General features: G+C 39.4%; 1 protein-coding gene across 1 annotated transcript in view; it reads left to right on the top strand.

Annotated features, from left to right (window-relative positions):
• Positions 1 to 974: 974 nt before the first annotated feature.
• The window catches only part of ZBTB8A (zinc finger and BTB domain containing 8A), a 44,699-nt gene continuing 22,489 nt past the window's right edge, over positions 975 to 23,184 (top strand). The window contains exon 1 of the mRNA XM_028113740.2: positions 975 to 1,065. The gene's annotated coding sequence lies outside the window, so the exon portion shown is untranslated. The remainder of the gene's footprint in view (positions 1,066 to 23,184) is intronic.

Here is a 23,184-nt window from a genome sequence, read left to right as displayed (position 1 = left end):
GGTTTCAGGACACTCATTTAAAAATTATTTCAGTTTGTTTTCTTCTTTCTCCTTGCCTGTATTTTCTAAATTTTCTGTAAGTATATAATACTTTCATAATCAGAAAAAAAATACATATTATCTTAAAAAGTGATTCCATTACGTCAGTCAAGAAATTTTTGGTGAGACTTCTTAGCTTAATTGGTTAGTTTAAAAGGCATCAAATTCATTTCTCGCTGCCTATGGACATAAAGCCTCCCACTCTCTTTGATTAACAAAACTTCATGGTCAACGAAGAAAATAGTCAAACAGATTTTTTTTTTTTTGGCAATTAAAAAGGTTTGGAATAGAATAAAAACTGAAAAATTGTTAATGAGTTGTTACAGCTGATATTACAAATTGTGGCACACTCTGGTACAATCTGGCAAATTGAATAAGTTATAAAAGATCTGGGTGACTACAGTAGGGCTTTCTGAACATATGCGGTAGGATTTTTTTTTTCCCACTTCCTGCAACCATGCAGTTTTTAAGAAATGTTGAATTTTTCAAGTTGAATCTTTCAAGTTCTTCTGTTTGGTTTTCTTGCAAATCATATTAATGCCACTTGCAAGAAAAGGGTGATAAGACATGTGTTGCTGTTGTGGTACCTCATCTGCTGGTCTGCCTTTGAATAGCTGTTGTCTTAAGAAGTTTATTTTATTGTCAAAGTTAAAAAGTATGTCTGCTTGCAATTTGCTGTAATTCATTTTAACACCAGAAATCACTTCTTGCAGATTTTCATATTAAGGTTTCAGTTAAAAATAAGCAAATCTATTTATTTCTGTTAATTCATCATCTGTGCCAATTATCTATTTTTACCTGCTAAAAAATGATACCTGATTAGTGCTGCCATGTGGTTTATTTAAATAAGTAGCTATTAAGTACCTTAGCAGATGTTTCTGTCTCTCATTACAAAAGTACATTATAAATAGCTATTTGCTCTCTCTACAGGACAATCCTTCATATACAGAGTGTGTTTGACTTGGAATCTTCCCTTTTTTACTCCACTCAATTGACTTAGCAGGGTTTCAAGAGCAGCGTTCGTAAATTTTCAGGTATGAGCCATTTTAATTCTTGATATTATATCTAACTTAAATATATAGATAGAAAGTAGAGTTTTGCAATTATAGATTTTATATATCAGAGTATGGATTTATTGCTTGAACAGTTACTGTATAAAACATTCAGCATTCTGATTTTCTTGGCCAGGTCTCCCTGTTCACTTATTGCTAAATTTTTAATTCATTGCCTCTCTTGTGTATCTCTTCCATTCTACCTTAATCAAAGATTCATATGACGTAAGAGCTAGAGATGATCTAGACCAGTCCCCTCAATTTGCAGAGAAGGAAATGAAGCCTAGAAAGGTAAAGGTAAAGTCCGTGGACATAGAGCTAACTGAATGGTAGAGCTAGTGTCAGATGTCCCAGCGCGTCCCCTGACAGTTGCGTAGGAGGATAGCTCAGCAATTACGTCCTGCAGCTTAGGAGTCGCTGTCTCGGTTAATACCCATTCTGTCCAATGGGGAGAATAGTACCACCTACCCGATAGGTTGTGGTGTGTGAAGATTAAAGAAGACAATATATATTGCTACTGTTATTATTGTTCCTGGCCCTTTTTCTCATTGGGCTGATCCCTTCACTGCTTCTTGAAACTCCCCAGCTTGGCTAATGGTCACCATGCTCTCCTGATTCTCCCTCTAAGTCTCTATAGCACTGGCTTCTCTTCCCCATCTTGCTCCACAGTTGAGGGAAGTCCTCTAGGTTCTCATCTCAGCCCGTGCTTCTGGTGAGCCCCTCCATCTCTCTTGGCAGATATCTTCCACTTCCCTGTCTTCAGGTCTGACTTACCCTCTGAACTTCAGATCAGCATTTCCAGTGGCCCTGTGGCCATTGCTACCTGATTTCCCACTCACCTCACACATGATGTACTTAAAACCAAAGCCATTCCTTTCCCCCAAACCAGTTTCTCCTCCTGACTTCCTAATTTCTGTTAGTGATACCACCAAAGGCCTAAGCTTTACAAATCATCGTGTTCTCTCTTTTTTATTTTTTTTATTTTTTAAAGATTTTATTTATTTGACAGAGAGAGCACAAGCAGAGGGAGAGAGAGGGAGAAGCAGGCTCCCTGCTGAGCAAGGAGCCTGATGTGGGACTCGATCCCAGGACCCGGGGATCATGACCTGGGCCAAAGGCAGACACTTCACCGACGGAGCCACCCAGCCGTCCCCATCGTGTCTTTTTATAGCTCTCCAGCCTTCCACAGTCAATGACAAATTGTGGTACCCTGTAGTACAGTCTGGCAAATTAAATAAGTTACAAAATATCTGAGTGACTGCAGTGAGGCTTTCTGGACATATGTAGTAGGGTTTTTCAATCAGCCATCAAGACCCATGGATCTATTTCCCATTCAGGTATGGGAATGTTGGTTTGCATCTTTTCCTTCCTTCCCATTCCTGCCATCCTCATGGCATTCAGGCCATTAACCAGACCGACAGTTGCAAATAGAGTAGCTGTTCATTTGCGTGGAAGTGGCTGGGTTCCTTTTCTCTCTTTCTCTCCCCCAAGAAATACAGCCTCTTGACTTTGCATAATGGAATGTTAACTTGTTGCTTGTTCATTTAGCACATGAATCTTGACTTAAGTAAAGACACAGAATATCATTATTCTGGCAGCTTCCAAAATATCTTAATTACAACCTAGGTCTGGCTAACTGTGAGACTCATTAATATTGTACCCACTTGTTTGACAAACTTTAAAAATTTTTATATTTGAATACATTTTTATTATTTGGAACTCAACATATTTAAAAGTATACCATGCGAAGTCCCCATCCCGTTCTTGTTTCCTGCCTCCCAGAGCCCGTCTCACTTCCAGCTCACAGCCACCGTTCTGTTTCTTGTTATCTGGTTCAGAGTTTCCGCTTATCTTTTCCCCCTATATAGATATATCTATATATGCACTCTCTTCCTTGCTTTTTTTAAAAAAAAACTTAACTATGTATCATAGTTATCTTTCCATGTAACTCTCCCCTCTTCATGGACATTTTTCTGATCCTTCACTATCACAAACAGTTCTTTAGCGAATAACCACGTACGTGTATCATTCTGATCATGTACAGGTGAAGCTGTAGGATAAACTCCCAGAAGTGAAATTGCTTGGTTAGAAAATATATGCATCCGTAATTTTGAGCACTGTTGCCAGTTTGACCTCCGTGGGGTCATACTAGTTTATATTTCTACCAGTAATGATTGAGGGTACCTGTTTTCCCACATTCTTTTTTAAGATTTTATTTATTTATTTATTTTAGAGAAAGAGAGAGAGAGCACATGGGTGGGGGGAGGGGCAGAGGGAGAGGGAGAATCCTAAGCAGACTCCCCACTGAGTGCGAAGTCCCACGCGGGGCTCGATCTCACAACCCAGGAGATTGTGACCTGAGTGGAAATCACGAGTCAGATGCTCAACCAACTGAGCCACCCAGGCACCCCTGTTTTCCCACGTTCTTACCGATATTGTCACATTTTTGGATTTTTTGATGCCTTGGGAGGGGAAAAATGACACATCTATGTGGTTTTAATGTGCATTTATACTTTTATGACCAAGGTTAAACGTACTTTTCATGTGATAAGGGACGTTTGTGTTTCTTTTCCTGGGAACTGTCTCTTGTCTCATTTTGTCTTAGGGTTATTGTTATTTGACTTGCCAATTTCTTAGAAGCTCGGTGGAGTGACCCTTTTCTCTGGTAGACTTTTATGCCACGTTGTGATATGTCTTTTGCCTTTGCTTATGGTATGTTTTGGCCATGCAGGATTATGTTTCATCTTTCTGTAATCAAATGTATCAGCCTTTTATTTTATGGCTTCTGCATTTTGAGCCCCAGGCCCTTCCCACTCTGAGTTTATAGAGTCTCCCATATTTTCTCTTAGAACTTCTATGGCTTTGTATTCACACTTCAATCTTTGATCCATATGGAATTTATCCTGGTATGAGATGGGAAGTATAAATCCAGCTTAACTTTTTTTTTCTGGAAAGCTAAAATTGCCTCAGTGCCCCTTGTTAAACTGCTCATTTTTTTCACCACAGGTTCATCATATATTAAATTCCCACCAATACTGGAGCATATGTTTGGATTTTCAAATATATTCCACTGGCCATTTTCTTTATCACCAGCATCACGGTTTTAATTACTGAGGAAGTATAATTAAATAGATGTTGGTGCTAATTCCTTCTCTTTGTTCTTCTTTTTCATAATTCAACTAGCTATTCTTGTTTATTTTTCCATAAAACTTTAGCAGCAACTTGTATTGATCTTAAAATAACCTGCTGGTGTTTTTATTATGGTCATGTTATTATAACATATTTTAGGAAGAACTGACACCCAATATGTTGAATTTTCTAATTCAAAAGTCTTGGCTTTCCATAGTCTCCTCTTATGTCTCTTAGTTTTCTTCATATGAGTCTTATGCGCTTCTTGTTAAATTTATTCCCAGGTATTTTATAATTTTGGTGCTATTGTAAATGGGAGTCTTTTATTCCATTATATCTCTTACCTAATGTGGGCTTTTTTGTATATATGAAAGTTACTGATTTCTAATACTCATTTTATAACCTCTTTCCCCAGCTTCTTGTTTGTGGTCATTTTGCAGTCGAATCTCTTGCATTTCTCAGGTATACCATCATATTAGCTGCAAATGATGATAATTTTACCTCCTATTTTCCAGCGGTTCTTTTTCTAGTTTCTTTCTCAAATTAATTGCCTTGGCTAATGCCTCTAGAACAGTGTTAAGTAATCGTGGTATTAGTGGTCACTCTTGTTCTGTTGTTGACTTTACTGGAATGTTCTATTCAGATGCTAGGTTTTAGACTGAAATAGACATATTTTATCACCAACAAGCTTTTATTGAGAGCCAATTATAGACCAGACTCTGTATCATAAAATAGAGATTAAAAAAAGAAAATGAGTGACTCTACCTGGCTTTAAAGAGTTTACAGGAAAAGACAGATACACAAATTAGTGTTATAGATGTCACAGTAAAGTTATGTGGAGTATAGTGGAGGCATGAGAAAGGTTGATAGCTGATCAGCTTGAGCCCCATGTCAAGATCAAATTCCAAAGAACAAGATACTAAAGCCTATTATTAGTTCGCGTTGGAATGCTTTCATTAAATTCATTATAGGATGTCCTTGACTTGGAGCCAACATATAGGGAAAGTCATGTAAAGAACCTTTGTTAGTTCAGTAAGGACACTGGTGAGAATATTGATCGAGTGCCTCCGACATACCAAACATTAAACTAAGGCCAGGCTTACACATAGACGTAGTCTCTACTCATATGGATATTGCAGTGTCACAGGGAAACATATGTTAAAATAGACAGATGCAGTCCAGCAATTGCCACGAAGTACATGTATATAGTACTGTATGTAGGAAATCGAAGTTAACATTAGCCCAGGGAAGTCAAGGAAAGTTTCCCAAGGCAGGTGCTGTTTAAGCTGATTCTGAAGGAGAAGCAAGAGCTTCTCAGATTGAGAAGGATGGTTTTACTACAGCACAGGCACAACATGGACAAAAGGTTGGCAGCATGAAGGGTATCATGTGCCCAGGAATTGGCATTGTACCTAAGGACAGGAGGCGAGGTAGGTGGTAGAAGATGAGCATTGCAGAGATTGGCAGAAGCAGGGTCCCAGAGAGTATTCGATCCAGTCATACAAATAGGGACTTTATCCAGTAGGCAGGAAGGAGCTATTAAAGAATTTTAAGCAGCAGAATCCAGAAAGATAACATACTTCAGGGTGGATTGAAGGGAGAAAGATAAAAGGCCAGGAGACCAATTAGGAAGTTTATTGTATTAGTTCAAATATTCTCTCTGATGACATTTAGCATCCTCATATAAGGATTCATGTGACAAATTCCTCCTAGAAGTTAGTGCCAGAAAAATGCTCATTTTTACTGGGGAAATTATGTGAGCACTATATAAATCATTCGTTTCCCTGTTTTTTGTTTTTGCCTTGGATTCCAGGACAAATGGTGTTAAATGTAAATGTACAGAAATCATCTCACCTCCATTTTAAATTTCTAATTTCTATTTTTAAAAACATTGCATATGTATTTTATTTAAAACTACTTGAAATTGCTTTTAAAAAGAGAGATAATCACCTTGGAAAAGGTGGATGAATATAAAGAAAAAATAGAAATTCCTGAAATCATGCAGTCCCACCTCACCCCAAGTGCATTCATCCTAAATCACTGACATTCCGCCTCTGCTACAACAGAAGTATAGGACTCGTTACTTTGCAAAGGGGCAAATTCTGTTGTTGAACTGCTGAACCCGGTACTTCTCAATTTGTTTTACCAAGGCCCGTGGTAAGAAATGTATTTTACATCATGACCCAGTACACACATATTTGTGATTCTGCATGTTAATCTATCTGAAACAAAAAAATTCATGAAAGAATTCTTACTACTTGCAGTAAGCTCTAACATTTTAAATTCCATTTGTGTTCTTTAAATCCTAGTTGTCACCCACTAAATTGATTTCAAAACCCAGTAATGGATTGAGACAAGCAGAATGATAACTACTGACTTAATGCTTAGCAAAGCTCAGTTTGCTTGCATGTAGATATGAAGGCACTAGATCGGGACACCTGAGCTCAAAAAAGCCCATTAAGTTCTCATTTCTAAAAAGCTGTTCTTTAGATTGAGCTAAAATCTGGCTCCTGAAGTCCCATCCATTTGTCCGCTTTGCTTTTCAGAACCACCCTGAATGTTCATTTAATAAATACTGATTGAGCACCATGTGCCAGACATTCTGCTCTGTGGTAGGGATGCAGAGGTGAACAAAACAGAGTCCTTGCCCTTTGGGGGCTTACAAGCTAGCAATTGGTCCAGAGGATTTGTCTATTGGAGCGACTGAAAGAAGAAGTCTGCTTCTTCTACCTAACTGCCCTTCAGTATGGGAAGACAACTCTCATGTTTCCTTTGAATCCTCTCCCCCAGTTTCTAGACCATGCCTCGTAGGACGTAGTTTCTCTGACACTAGCCAGGGAGCCATAATGAGCTGTGGTCACGCTGCAGACGGGCTTGTCAAGATAACCTCCGATGACGTGACACTGAAAGCAAAGACTTGGATAAAGTGGGAGGAAAGGAGATCTTCCAACCTTTCTAGACCAGGGTAAAGATTTCAGATTCCTTTCCAAGTGGTGGTTTTGAGTAGAGGAATGCTATGCTCTGACTTGGGTTTGAGTAGATCCCTCTGGAAAAAGCAGAGACCAGCCAGGAAGCTAATACAGTAATCTCTCTACTCAGGTGTTCTTTTATGATCCTCAGTAGGGTTTTGCTATTTTTGTCATAAACTTCCTGCATGCTTCTTATTAAAATATTTCATTTCAACTATTTTTGTGGAAGGGGTCTTCCACTGTATCTGCTAACTACCTATTTATTTTTGTGTATTAATTTTATAAGTGACTATCTTACCAGATTCTTTTGTTTCTAGAAGTTTTTATTTAATTGAGTTTATTAAGGTATAATTTACATTCAATAAAATGCACCCATTTGAAGTGTACAATTCAATGGGTTTTGACATATATTCGTGTGTAACAGTCACCGTAAGTGAGATATAGAACATTTCCATCACCCAAAATTTCCCTCCTTTTTTTTTCCCCTTTATGCCTTTCTGTAGCTAAACCCCCCTATCTGTCTCACTCACAGTCCCAGGCAACTATTAATCTCCTAATTCTGTCACTCTGGATTAGTTTCGCCTGTTCTAGAATTTCTTTTAAAGGGGATCTCCCAGTATGTACTCTTTTGTGTCGGGCTTCTTTTGTTGAGGCTGACACTTTTGAGATTCATTCAGGTCATTGTGTGTATCCGAGGTTTGTTCCTTTCTGTTGCTCAGTACTATTACATGGTACGGATGTACCACAGTGTAGCTATTCACCAGCTGATGGATGTTTTCTTTCCAGTTTGGGGCTAGTATGAATGAAGCAGCTATGAAAATTCTTGTGCAGGTCTCTTAGTGGACGTATGTGTTCATTTCTCTTGGGTAAATACTTAGGAATGAAATCATTGGCTCAAAAGCTGATATAACTTTATTAGAACTGCTGAACAGTTTTCCAGTGACTGATTGTCTCATTTCATATTCCCGCCAGCAGTGGTGAGATCCGGTTTCTCCACGTTCTTGACTACACTTGATACTGTCCATCTTTTTAGTTTTAGCCAGGATAGTATGTGTGTAATGACTTTTTTTTAAAAGATTTTATTCATTTATTTATTTGACAGAGAGAGGGAGAGGAGAGAGGGACAAGCAGACTCCACGCTGAGTGCAGAGCCCAAGGTGGGGCTCAATCCCACGACCCTGAGCTGAAATCGAGGGTCAGAGGCTTAACCGACTGAGCCACCCAGGCACCCCTGTGTATAATGACATTTAATTGTGGCTTTAATTTTCATCTCCTGTATGAAGTGTATGAAGAATGATGTTAGGGACACCTGGGTGGCTCAATTGGTTAAACATGGGACTCTTAATTTGGGCTCAGGTCATGATCTCAGGGTCATGCAATCGAGCCCCTGATCAGGGTCTGCACGGGGCATAGAGCCTGCTGAAGATTCTCTGTCTGCCTCTCTTCTCTCCGTGCCGGTGCCCACGCGAGCTCTCTCTCTCTCTCTCAAAAAAAAAAAAAAAAAAGGAATGACGTCAAACATCTTTTCATGTGCTAATTTGTATATCTTCTTTTTGGAAATATCTGTTCAAATCATTTGCCAATGTCATATAGTTTGACCTATTATTGAGTTGTTTGATGTCTTTATATATTCCGGGTACGAGTCTTTTGTCAGATATATGTATTGCAAATACTGTATTCTAATTCATGGCTTGGCTTCTCATTTCCTTAATAGTATTGTTCAAAGTGCAGAATTTGTCAAATTTTTTTTATGATCCATGCTTTTTGTGTGCTAAGAAATCTTTGTCTAGGGCGCCTGGGTGGCTCAGTTGGTTAAGCGTCTGCCTTTGGCTCAAGTCCATGATCCTGGGGTCCTGGGATTGAGCCCCACATCGGGGTCCTTGCTCAGCGGAGAGCCTGCTTGTCCCTCTCCCTCTGCCGGCTGCTCTCCCTGCTTGTGCTCTCTCTCTGTGTCAGATAAGTAAATAAAATCTTAAAAAAAAAAAAAAAAGAAAAATCTTTGTCTATGGCTGCCTGGCTGGCTTGGTTGGAAGAGTGTGTCTCTCTTGATCTTGGGGTCATGGGTTCAAGCCCCACGTTGGATGTAAAGATTACTAAAATAAATAAACTTTAAAATAAAAAAAGAGGGTGCCTGTGTGGTGCAGTCTGTTAAGCTTCAGACTCCTGGTTCGGCTCAGGATGTGATCTCAAGGTCGTGAGATTGAGCCCTACCTCCGGCTCTGTGCTGAGTGTGGAATCTGCCTGGGACTGTCTCTCCCTCTCTGCCACCACCCCCCCGCCTGCTCTCTCTCAAATAAATAAATAAATCTTTAAAAAAACAATGAGGGATGCCTGGGTAGTTCAGTTGGTTAAGCAACCAACTCTTGATTTCGGCTCAGGTCATGATCTCAGGGTTGTGAGATTGAGCCCCATGTCAGGCTCTGCACTGAGTGTGGATCCTGCTTGAGATTCTCTCTCCCTCTGCCACTGCCCCTCCCCCTACTCACGCGTTCTCTCTCTCTCAAAAAAAAGGAAAGAAATCTTTGCCTACCCCAAAGTCCTAAAGATTTTCTCCCATATTTTCTTCTAGAAATTTGACTTTTACATTTAGTTTTGTGATCCATTTTGAGTTTAAAATTTGTGTGTGGTGTAAAGTAAGGGTCAAGGTTCATTTTTTTCTCCTGTAATGGATACCGAGTTCTGGCACCATTTATTTGAAAATATTAGTATTTCTACATTGAGTTATTGTGGCACCTTTTTAAAAATTTGATAAAATTGATAATATATTTGTGCGTATATTTCTGGGCTCTCTTCTATTCCATTGATCTATGTGCCTATCCTAATGTTAATCCTACACTGTCAGGGAGCCTGGGGGGCTCAGTCAGTTGAGGATCCTACCCTTGATTTCACCTCAGGTCATGATCGCAAGGTTGTAGGATCAAGCCTCAAGTAGGGCTCTGTGCTTAGCATGGAGTCTGCTTGTCCCTCTCCCTCTGCTCCTTCCCCTGTCCCATCTCTAAAATAAATAAATAATCTTTAAAAAAAATACTACACTGTCTCGGTCACTGTAGTTATATTAAATTTTAAAACCTTGTAAGGCAAGTCCCTTTTATTCTTTTCAACATTGTTTTGGCTATTCTAGGTCCATTGCATATCCTATAAATTTTAGAATCAGCTTGGTAATTTCTACAAAAAGAAGCTTTTTGGATTTTGATTGAGATTACATGATTCCATAGGTTAATTTGAGTAGAATTGACATATTAACTGTTTTGGTCTTCTGATTTGTGTATATAGCCCGTCTCTCCATTTATTTAGATCTTTGACATTTCTCAGCCATTTTGTAGTTTTCAGTATACAGAGTTTGCATATATTTTATTAACTTGATCCCTAAGTGTTTCATGTTTTTTAATGTTTTAATGAATGCATTTTTTTAAAATTTCATTTTCTAATTGTTCATTATTAACTTATACAAGTAGAATTAATTTTTATATGTTGACTGACCTTATATCCCATGACCTTGTTAAATTCCGTTATTAGTTCTAGAAGAGTCTCTGTAGATCTCTGGGGGTTTTCTATGTACATGATTTCTCTTGGGATTTACTTATTTGTACAGTGAGTAAACAAAACTTTTTTTCCTTTTCACTGTCTTTTATTTCTTTTTCATTTCTTATTACATTGACCAAGACACAGGTCAATGTTGAAGAGAAGTGGTGAGAGCACAAATCTTTGCCCTGCTCCCTGTCTTAGAGGGGAAAGCATTCAATCTTTTGCTTTTTGTAGATATTCTTTACCAGGCTGGGGAAGTTCCCTTCTGTTCCTGTTTTGCTAGAGTTTTTATCATGAATGCGTGTTTTTTTTTATGAATGCATGTTTAATTTTTCAAATGCTTTTTCTGCATGTATTGATTTATTGATCTATTTATTCATTTGAGAGAGAGGGAGAGAGAGAGCACGCCTGCATATGGGCAGGGAAGAGGCAGAGGGAGAGGGAGAAGCAGACCCCCCAGTGAGCAGGGAGCCGCTCGTGGGGCTTGATCCCAGGACCCTAAGATCATGACCTGAGCTAAAGGCAGCCACTTAACCGACTGACCCAGCCAGGCACCCCTCTGCATCTATTGATAATCATTTTTTTTCTTAATTTATTCTGTTAACATTGTGAATTGCGTGGATTGATTTTCAACTGTTAAATTATCTTGCATTCCTGGAGTAAAACAGTTGTTGTTGTCTTTTTATATATTTGATTTGCTAATATAATGTTATGCATTTTTTCTGTCTGTGTTTACAAAGGATATTATTCTGTAGTTTCTTTTCTTACAGTGTCTTTGGTTTAGGTACCAGTATACCAGCCTCATAAAAAGAGTTGGGAAGTTTTCCTCCTTCCTTATTTCCTGAGTGTTTGTATGGGTTGTGTATTATGTCTTCCTTAAATGTCTAATAGAATTTAACATTGAAGTCATTTGGGCAGAGTCTTTTTTGTGGGCAGATTTTAAAATTACATTTTTAATTTCTTTAATAGTATATGTTCAGTTTCTTCGATTGATATATGGCTGTTCAGACTTTTTATTTTTTCTTGTATCAGTTTTGACCATTTATATCTCTTAAGAAATGTGTTCATTTCAGGGTCGCTATGTGGCTCAGTCAGTTAAGTGTCCAACTTTTGATTTTGACTCAGGTCATGATCTCAGGCTTGTGACATTGAGTCCTATGTTGGGCTCTGTGCTGGGTGTGGAACCTGCTTAAGATTCTCTCTCTCTCCCTCAGTCCTCCCCTCCCTCTCTCAAAAAAAAAAAAGTGTTCATTTCATCTAAATTGTTGAACTGTTGACAAAGAGTTGTTCATAATATGTATATATATTTTTAATGTCTATAGGATCTGTAATGATGTTTCCCTCTTTTATTCCTGATATTGGTAATTTTGCATTTTTTTTTTTGTTAATTGGTCAAGCTAGAGATTGATAAATTTCATTGATATTCATATCAGTTTTATTACTATTGATCAATTTATTGATATTGATATAGAGAACTAGCTTTTGGTTTCATTGATTTTCTTTCATTTGCTCAGTTTCTATTTCATTTATTTCTGATCTTGTCTTTAATTATTTTCTTCCTTTTCCTTATATTGGGTATAATTTGATCTCCTTTTTCTAGCTTCTTATGTAGAAACTTAACTCACTGAGTCTTAGAACTTTTTTCTTTTTTAATATAAGCATTTGAAGCTATACATTTTCCCCTAAACATTGCTTTAACTGAAAATAACAAATTTTGATATATTGTTTCACGCACTTCAAAAAGTTTGAATTTGAAAATTCTAGAAACTTTCTAGAATTGCTAGTGATTTGTTTTATACATAGGTTATTTAGAAGTTTAACCTTCAATTTCCAAATTTGGGGGGATTTTCATTTGCTATTGATGTCTAATTTAATTCCATATGGTCAGAGAATATACTTTATATGATTGCAATCCTTTAAATATATTAAAAGTTGTTTTATGGCTAAGCCTATAGTCTGTCTTGGTAAATGTTTGAAATGCACTTAAAAAGAATGTATATTTTGCTGCTGTTGTGTAGAGTGTTCTATAAATATCAATTTGGTCAAATTGGTTGATAGTGTTGGCCAAGTGTTTTATACACTTATCAATTTTTTTATCTATTCCTTCTATCAATTACTGAGGAGTGTTGAAATATACAACAATAAATATGAATTTCAGTATTTCTCTTCACTTCTGCCAGTTTTTGCTTTCTGTATTTTGAACCTCTGTTATTAGGTACATAGATACTTTTGGTTATATTTTCTCAGTGAATTAATATTTTTATAATTATAAAATCTTTTTAGCTCTAGTATTGTCTTGAGCCTACTTTGTCTGATATTAATATAATCATCCATCTCTCTTACAGTTAGCGTTTTCATGGTATCCTTTTTACATTTATTTACTCTTAACATCTGTATCTATATTTAAAGTGAATTTCTTGTAGATAGCATATATTTGGTCATTTTTCATCCAGTCTGATAATCTTTTTAAGTGGAGTTCTGAATATTTGGATTTAATGTAATTATCAATATAGTTGGATTTACATATGCTATCTTCCTGTTTGTTCTTTATTTATATCATCTGATTTTGTTTCTTTCCTGCTCTTTTCTGCCTTTTCCTTATCCTGCCTCGATAAAGACTATTGAGTAATTTTTGTATTCTCCACTTTATCTCCATTTTATCTCCACTGTTGGCTTATTAGCTTACACTCTTTGTTTTATGTTTAATGGTTGCTCTAAGGGTTACAACACGCATTTCCCTCATCACAGTATGCATTTATCACTCATCACATATCACACCACTTCACATATACCAGGGGTTGGCAAACTACAGTCTTCAGGTCAAGTCCGGATCCCTATCTGCTTTCATAAGTAAAACCACAGCCATTCATTTATGTGTTGTTTATGGTATATTTTGTGCTACAGTGGCAGAGTTGAGTTGTTGCAACAGAGACCATTGGCCTGTAAAACCTAAAATATTTACTATCTTGCCTTTTACAGCAAAAGTTTGCAAACCTCTGATATATAATGTATTTCTCTTTCTCATCTTTTCTTCCAATAGTTTTTCTGCTTCCGTCTTTTCCAGAACCCCAGTTACAAACATATTAGACCATTTAATATTGTTCCACATGTCACTAAGGCTCTGTTCATTTTTTATCATTCTTTTTTTTTACATCAAATAATCCATCGCTATGTCTTCACATTCATGGATTATTCTTCTGCAGTTCATAACCTGCTATTATTAAGCCCATCTAGTGAATTTTTAATTTCAGATATTGTATTCTTTGTTTCTAGGAATTTTACTTGATTGTTTTTAATATCTTCTTTTTCTCTATATTGATGTTTTTCTTTAAATTTTGAATATATATATAATAACTTTTTACATCTTTGCTAAGTCTAGCATTCATTTCTGAATCTATTGACTAATTTTTCTTCTGATTCTAGCATGACTTCTTTTTTCACATGTCTAGTACTTTTTGATGGGATGATGGACAAAGTAAACGTGTTTTTGAGTGTCTGAATTTCGTATCTTTAAAGACTTTGAATTTTTGGTTTACTTGTTTGTTAAGTTGCTAAGGGATCAGCTTGATGATTTAAGGCCTGTTTTTGAGTTTAGGGGACAGTTCTAGAATGATCTTTACTGTTGAGTTAGGTTAGTCCTTCTACTAAGGTGTTACTGTTCTGCATTCTCTATTTAATTCCCTCGGTGTTCAGTGAAGAATTCTTACTCTGGCTGGTCAAAACTTAATTGTCTTTTAACTCTCCATGAGCTCTGGGAATTTTTCTGCTTAGGCTTCTTCTTCTCTTTACTAGACTCTTGAAGTTTCACACTACACGTACAGATTAATGTTTAGCACAGACTTAGAATATTCCTATACAGATTTATTGACCCTATTGCCTGTGTGGTTGTCTCCTCTGGTACTTTACCCTACAACTTCCAGGTACCTCAGCCCCCACCCCCCACCTCTGCATTTTTTTTTTTTAAATAGGCTCCACACCCAACATGGGGCTTGAACTCACAACCCTGAGATTAAGAGTGACATTCTCCATGGACTGAGCCAGCCTGACACCCCTGTTCAGTCCCTTTTGATTTCCCCTTCCTGTATCACGGTCCAGAAAGCCAAAGTGATTGGCTTACCTCATTTGATTCTCAGGGATCATAGTCTCACTTTTCCTGTTTTCATTGTCTAAAAACATTTTTTCATGTGTTTTATTCAGTTTTCTAATTGTTTATAGCAGAATGCCAAGTCTAGTACCAGTTATTCCAACATGGGAAAAGCCCAAGTATTTTACTTTAGAAAATAGTTTTCTAATTTTACTTTTGCATATTTTTTTAAGTAGTCTTCGTGCCCAGCGTGGAGCCCAATGTGGGGCTTGAACTCATGACACTGAGATCAAGACCTGAGCTGTGGCCAAGAGTCAGACACCCAACTGACTGAGCCACCCAGCTGCCCCGACTTTTGCATTTTAAAAATACATAATATCACCTGCAATAACAATAACTCTTTCATCCTTTCCAATATTCATATTTTATATTTAATTATCTTGCCTAATTCATTGGCTAGTACATCCAGGACAGTGTTAAATAATAGTATTGATATTTTCCTGGTATTTTTCCCTAAGGGTAGATAGGAAAGCACTTTAAAAAGAGATAACATTGGGAGTTAATGAAAGTATTGGAGGAAAAGACTCTCTGTTGGTGAAGATACAAACTGATATAATGTTTTGGAAAGGTAATCTGCACCCACTCAGCAACTCCACTTCTAGGAATCAGGTAATTTCACAAGTGCTCAAGGATCTGTGTGCAAACGTGTTCGTTGCTGTATCATTTATAATAGCAAAAAATTGTAAAGTCATAACCCATGACCATGATTCAAAGGAGAATAGAGGAATTATTAGATTTTAACTGACAGGATGTGATAGTAAAAAATTGGATATTGATTTGATGTTTCTCTAGCAATATTCCCGGATGTCTTGTTTTGGCAGGTGTATGGCATAGCCCTGAGTATGTTCTCCTTCTGTTAGCATAGTGTCCTTGTTTGTCTGTGCTCTGGAGGCATACAAGAACTCAGAAAAGGCTGGGTCTTTGGGCATAGAATGAGAATACAGAGGCCCCAATCTCTAACCATCTGATTCAGTCTTTTTTATATAATAATTTCTGGATTTTGAAGTGGGATTTTGAAGCCTACTATTAGCCAGAATCTGGATTACATTAAACATGGAAGAAACTTCATTATAGACATAGCTCCTTGAGCATTCATTTATTAGAATGCTCTTCACCTCTAAATATGTTCATATTTATACATTTGATACACTACTGCATTGTTGTTAATGCGTTTTTAAAAGAACTGCCCAGCCAGTTCAATACAGTTAGCACTGATGAGAACTGATTTCGCAGATTGTATGTTCCTGAGTTTGAGAGGCCTCACTAATCTGTTTGTGTTCCTAGGCCATGATCTCCCCTTCTGTCATTATTACATGTTCTGCTAAATGGTTTTGGCCCATAATGACTTATCACAGGTATGCAAGTGTTAAGGCTAAAGTTATATTACTTCAGATTTTAAAATGGATATTTTAGGGACACCTGGGGGGCTCAGGTTGGTTAAGCGTCTGCCTTCAGCTCAGGTCATGATCCCAGGGTCCTGGAATCGAGCCCCACATCGGGCTCCCTGCTCAGTGGTGAGTCTGCTTCTCCCTCTGCCTGCCACTCTCCCTACTTGTGCTCGCTCTCTTTCACAAATAAATAAATAAAATCTTTAAAAACAAAATAAAATGGATATTTTACAGTAGCTTGAGCCAGGAGAACACCTTCAAAAAGCTTGTCAGCTGTTAATTAGAGATTGGTGGAAGACTTTTTTTTTTTTTTTGAAGATTTTATTTATTTATTTGACAGAGAGACAGCGAGAGAGGGAACACAAGCAGGGGGAGTGGGAGAGGGAGAAGCAGACTCCCCGCCGAGCAGGGAGCGCAATGCGGGGCTCGATCCCAGGACCCTGAGATCATGACTTGAGCCGAAGGCAGTCACTTAACCAACTGAGCCACCCAGGCGCCCCTGGTGGAAGACTTCTGACATCATGGAAAGTACCATAAAGTTATTGTAGCCTGCAAAGGAATGATTCACAACTATGTACATGAACGAAACTGAAGGAAATTTTTGCCCGCAGGCATGCTAGGACTTCAGGGGATATGAAGGAAAAAACAACTGCAACATAGCCGCACCAGAGACTATGCTTTAGTGATATGATAACCTGAATTGCACTGAGTACATTAATGTTCCCATTTATGAAAATGTGTTCTCTCTGCTAAATAGAGTACTCTTGAATGGGCTGCAGTTGCAGCCTTGGAGAGTGTCACAAATTAGGAATAAATGACTCTTGGTCACACATTATAGAAATTCAAGTTTCAACAGAAAAGGAAATGTATTGGCTCTTATAATTACAAATCTAGAAGGAGCATTGGCTTTAGGCATTGCTAGATCCAGGAGTTAGGATAGTGTCTTCAGGACTCTCTAGAACAGTTTTGTCTGGCTTTCCACTGTGTTAACATCACTCTTAGGTCGGTTAATCACTTGTTGAAGGTACCTTTTTATAGTTCTAGGCTTTTATGATTCTTAAGGCCCATGTTCTCATGTAGCGAGAGCTTCCATGATACGCCCTAAAGGAGGACTCAGACTGACCAGTCTGGTCATGTGTCTCCATGGGCTCAGCGAGGCTAAGATATGAGCAGCACCACCAAGTTGTGGAAGGCAGCTCCCAAAAGAAAAATAGGAATCCTATGCCGAGGAAGAGAAAGGGATGCTGTGCCCATGAAGATGACAGAGGTCCAAGTATAATAACAGAAATGGAAGGAGGATCATGTAGAAGTGCTCCTGAAAGGTTATGAGTGACGTGACTTAATGCCTGTGATATGATTTTTAAATATTCTGGGGAAAAAAAGTGGAGGCTGAGACAAGATGGAAAATCAGCAAAACTGATCAGTGTTAAAGCTGGGTAGTAAATACGCAAGCATTCCGTATGTTACCTACTCTGCTTTGGTGAGTGTTTAAAATTCTGCTTAAAGAAGTTAAGGACAAAAATAAGTGCAGTTTCCAGTTGGTGACGATAGTTTCTAATAAAGAAAAGGTAAGAGAGACACTGAGAGTGGGGCGCCTGGGTGGCTCAGTCGTTAAGCGTCTGCCTTCGGCTCAGGTCATGGTCCCAGGGTCCTGGGATCGAGCCCCGCATCGGGCTCCCTGCTCCGCGGGAAGCCTGCTTCTCCCTCTGCCACTCCCCCTGCTTGTGTTCCCTTTCTCACTGTGTCTCTCCCTATCAAATAAATAAAATCTTAAAAAAAAAAAAAGAGAGAGAGATGCTGAGAGGAAAGATTACATGTCATTTGCCCAGAAGGGCAAGTCTCAGGATAGATCCTTTTCTTAGACAGCTGATTTATCTATTTTTGGTCCTAGAAATGTTATCAGTCAGGGTCTACTCAGGAAAACAGAAACCACTCTGGGTATTTCAAAGAGAGGGAATTGAATATATGAAATCGGTGCTGAAGGTCTAAGAAGGGCTAGAACAGCAAAATGGAAAAGCGGGGAGTGAGAAGGATTCTAACCATACATCAGAAGCTGCGGTGCCCCTGACCTGGAGCCCGTAAGTCTGTGCTGGCTGCTGGGCAGTTGAGCTGCCGTCACGATCAGCTCTGGGTCTGCCAAAGAGCTGCCACTTCTATCAGAGATGGAAAGTCCAAAGGGTAGAGAGGCTGTGGAGTCCAGCATCACCCAGCCCTATGCCACTACACCCAACAACCAGCAGCCACTAGCAACTGCTGCATTTCTACTGCCCCAAACAGGAAACTTCTTTTCCTTTGACTGACTTCCTATCAGTGCTTCCTATTGATAGAATCGAACAGGAAGCCAGCTGCAAGGAAGGAAGCCTGGGAAATGCCATCTGTAGAATTCCAGTTCCATCAGTAGAGAGTAGAGCACGGCAGGTGTTGAGTGGAGAGACAACATGTAAATGACCAGCAGAGACCACCCTCTGGGCAACCTGTCATCTGTATATACCACTCTTCCCATATTTAAGATTCTTTTTTTTTTTTAAGACTTACTTATTTTGAGAGAGAGAGTGTGTGTGCGTATGAGCGGGAGGGGCAAAGGGAGAGGGAGAGAGAATCTCAAGCAGACTCCTCGCTGAGCATGGAGTCCAACATGGGGCTCGATCTCACGACCCTGAGACTACCACCCAAGCAGAAACCAAGAGTTAGCGGCCCAACTGACTGTACCATCCAGATGCCCCCCCCATATTTAAAATTCTAAGCAAATTCATGAGTCTGCTTTACATTATGTAACTATCCTTAGTACAAAAAAAGATGCCCTCACCCTCTCCCAAAATGGGAGATGTTAATTCCTCTTTTAGGTCAGTCATAATCAAATCTAATGGAATCGGGACACCTCGGTGGCTGTCAGTTAAGTGTCCAACTCTTGATTTCTGTTCAGGTCATGATCTCAGGGTTGTGAAATGGAGCTCCATGTCGGGCTCACACTGGGCATGGAGCTTGCTTAAGATTCTCTCTTTCTCTCCGTCTGCCCCTACCCCCCTTAAAAAAATTTTTTTTAATGGAATCATGTGATGTTTCCCTGCTGGAAATGTTCCTATCTTGGGAGCCAAGACCTTGGCAGGGAGAGAAAGCAAAGATTCTGTAAGTGAGTTATTAGAGGTAAAAGTGAAAACACTTCCATCCCTTGATTTCTAGAATTAAATATTCTAGCTATGGAAAAAATAGCATTATATATTGGTCAGTGGTTAAAAGCATATACCACATCCATTTGGATAGCACCATTATTTCTCAGAGTATCATCTCTCAGATGGGGTCATAATGGAATATTCAGTTGGTTATTCTACCATTTTATCAGGTGAGCTGCTTCTGGGTGGCAGAGTACATGGCAAGTTTCATGGCAGCCAGAGAAGGAGGCTGGCTGACAGCCACAGGTCATCTTGTCCACTTGATTTCTGAAAGGCTCCTCTGTAGTGGGTCCCCTTTATTAAACATTGACACGAGCACTAAAACTTTATACTCTGTGCCCACTCCAAGAGGTCTATCCACCTGTCTTTCCCCCACATGCCTCTTCCTCACATGGCCACCAGTCCTTCTATTCATTTCTTTCTAAATCCTTAATTGTTTGGCCAACTTGTTAGCCATTGTCCATGATCAAGGTAAAATCTGTGCCCTGTGTCTATGTCTTTGTCCATGCTAAGTGGACAGTCAGATGCTCACGGGAGATTTCCTTTACTAGTGTCTTTCAGGGACACTCCTGATTGGAGTTGGGATGTTTCTGCCATCCACTTCCAGCTGCTGCCAGCATATTGTGCAGAACCATCTGTAAATCAGGCTTTAACTGTTTCTTCCTCAGTCAGCTAGTTTAGGGAACTCAACAACCATATGTGTGAGTGGAGGAAAGGCAGCAATGCACCAGAAGTAGGAGCTGTGGCATGTGCCCCCTGCTCATGAACTTATTTGTGGATTCAGGACCTGTTCAGTCCAATCTTGTACATAACATTTCATCTTGGTGATGGGATGCTACTGCACAGGGCCCGGTGTATAATTTGGTGCATCAGTAACACCCATGATAGGCAACTCAGGCATAGCCACTTGATGTCTGTGATCAGGCATCAAGCTCTAATATAAGGGCCTGGTGGCATCCCAAAAGCACTTTTTCAAAAGGGGAATAGTTACCTGCTGGAGAGGTGCGATGGTTAATTTTATGTGTCAATTTAACTGGTCTACAGTGTACCCAGTACTTTGGTCAAACATTCTGAGTGTTTCTGTGAGAATGATTTTGAATGCATTTAACATTTAAATTGATAGTAAAGCAGATTGCCCACCCTAATATGAGTGGGCCTCATCCAATCAGTTGAAGGCCTGAATAGAACAAAAAGCTGATCCTCCCCCAAGGAAGAGAGTATTTCCTCCTGCCTGACTACCTTGAGCTGGGACATTGTTTTTTCCCTCCTTTGGACTCAGACTGAAACATTGGCTCTCCTGGGGTCTCAAGCCTTCCAGCCTTCAAACTGGAACTCGCCCACATTGGCTCTCCTGGTTCTCAGGGCTTCAGTCTTGGACTGGAACCACACTGTCAGCTCCCCCAGGCCTCCTGCTTGCCAACTGCAGATTTTTGGACTTATTACCCTCCAGAATCATTTGAGCCAATTCCTTGTAATAAATCATATATGCATTCTTTGGTTCTGTTTCTCTGGAGAACACTAACTAATACAAGAAGTATTGAATTTTCTCTCAAATTCTAAGGGCTATGATTCCCCTGCTGGGGCTGGTTGTAGGCTCCATACAGCATCCCCTGTTTCCCAGAAACCTCTAACACCACTGGAGTTGCTGGGTCATTAGACCTATGAAGCAGAGCAACCTCCGCTGTAGCCTAGACCTTGTGCAGAATCTTTTCTTGCTCTGGGCCACAGTTAAAACTCGCTATCTTGGGGCGCCTGGGTGGCTCAGTCAGCTAAGTGTCTGCCTTCAGCTCAGGTCGTGATCCCGGGTCCTGGGATCGAGCCCCACGTTGGCTCTCTGCTCAGCAGGGAGCCTGCTTCTCCTTCTCCCTCTGCCTGCCTCTCTGCCTACTTGTGCTCTCTCTCTTTGTCAAATAAATAAATAAAATCTTTAAAACAAAACAAACCTCGCCATCTTATGAGTTACTCAGTATATAGGTTGGAATAGCACCTAGATGCAGTATAGTGTTGCTCCCAAACCAAAAGATTCCTACAAATTGTTTTTTATGGTGGGGGGCATAAGGTACAACAGTTTGTCTTTCACTTTATTGTGGGCTTGTCCCAACTTGTCCCAGATCGTGGGACCCCTAAAAATGTCAACAAGGAGGCAGGACCCTCAATCTTCATGGTCTTTGTCTCCTACCTTCTGGCATGCATTTGTCTTACTAAGGTATCGAGGATAGTGGCTGTGTTCTGCTCATTGTGTCCAGTCAGCATGGAATCATCAAGTGTGATGTCCCTGACAGGTGAAAGCAAACTGCTACTCATGCTTCTTGCTAATCCATACAGGGACAAAAACATCTCTCCAAGTCAGTGGCTGTCTTCCAGGTGCCAGCTACTATGTTGATTTGTTACAGTGGAAAGCGTCTGGAAAACAGCTACAATTAGAATTACTCATTGATTAAGGACACTGTAATCTACAGTCTCCAGGACCCATCCACCTTCTACAGAGGCCAAATGGTGAATTAAATGCAGAAGCGATAGGAATCACCACCCTAACATCTTTGAAGCCTTTGCTGCTGGCACTAGTCTCTGCATGTCCCCTAGAGATGCAGTATTGGTTTTAGTTTATCCTCGTAGGGAGAGGAAGTTTGTTCCTTCTTACCGTAATAGCCCTCACACCATGATCGGGGAGCAAATGTGGGGCTTCTGCCAGTTGCTAAGTAGGACTTTTTGGAACTATACTTCAGAAACTGGGGAAATTGCCATAGGGTGAGATCAATTCAGTCCAGAACCTCATTTATCACTTGACCTCAATAAGCCCCTCCTTTGACTGGTGGGTCACAATGGTGTTCTGGGTACCCAGGGATTAACACCAATTCAGAACCAATATCTGGCAATCCCTGGAAGGTCCAGATAGTTCTCTTTCCCAGTCTTCAGTCACCTTACTGCGTGGTTTCATTTACATTCATTTAGTAATGACTTACTAGGACATTATTTCAGGTCTCTTTGAGGAAGACGTGAAGGAAATGTTCTAGTATGTACTTGTGGTAGTATGGTACTACTTAGATCAAAGGTTCAATAAACCCAGTTCTGTAATTGATTTAGGTCTGAAGTGTATATGACAGGCTGTCATGCTCCAGTATGGCAAACCAGGTCAGAGTCATGCTCAAGGGACCTAGAGTTTCTGGTTGTTTTTGCTTTTGTTTGTTGGTTGGATTTTTTTGGTTATATAGATCAATTTAATACTTTAGTAAGCTGTTCATCTAGATAATTCCTAGAGACAACATGATCAACTAGCCATCACCAAAGATCCACCCCTGTTGTATATATATGGTAATTGCGTACACATTGTCTCTGGCATTTAACCACTATCACTTGGCCTTTGCCACCCTGGGACCTCATCATCCCCATTTCGGTGAAGACATCTCCCTTTGTGCCATTTCCATCCTATAGATGACAGCCACAATATCTTAGTGAAGGAAGTATCCTCTGGACATCCAGGTTTCTCCCTCCACATTATCCCAGAGCTTCTGGCATCTCAACTTCACTGAATATAGTCCATCCTTGAGTTCCAGTTGTGGTCTGCCCATGAAACAAATTTTTAGAGCCATTCCCAAGTGTTTGAACTAACACATAAAATCCACAATCTCTGGTTAAGTGCACCCCCAGCAGTAAATCCAGCCTGTAGCAACATTGTTATCCCTCAGAATCCATTACTAAACATATTCCCATGTTTGTGCCAAGGTGAATTAGGAAAGTCTTGCAATATTTTATGTATAAATTATCTCC

The sequence above is a fragment of the Eumetopias jubatus genome, unplaced genomic scaffold (assembly GCF_037043125.1).
Source record: "Eumetopias jubatus isolate StellerSeaLion01/CBP00866 unplaced genomic scaffold, mEumJub1_p1.0 scaffold_4, whole genome shotgun sequence".
NCBI classification, from domain to species: Eukaryota; Metazoa; Chordata; class Mammalia; order Carnivora; family Otariidae; genus Eumetopias; species Eumetopias jubatus.
The sequence above is the reverse complement of the archived record's forward strand: the minus strand, read 5'-3'. Positions and strand labels throughout refer to the sequence as shown.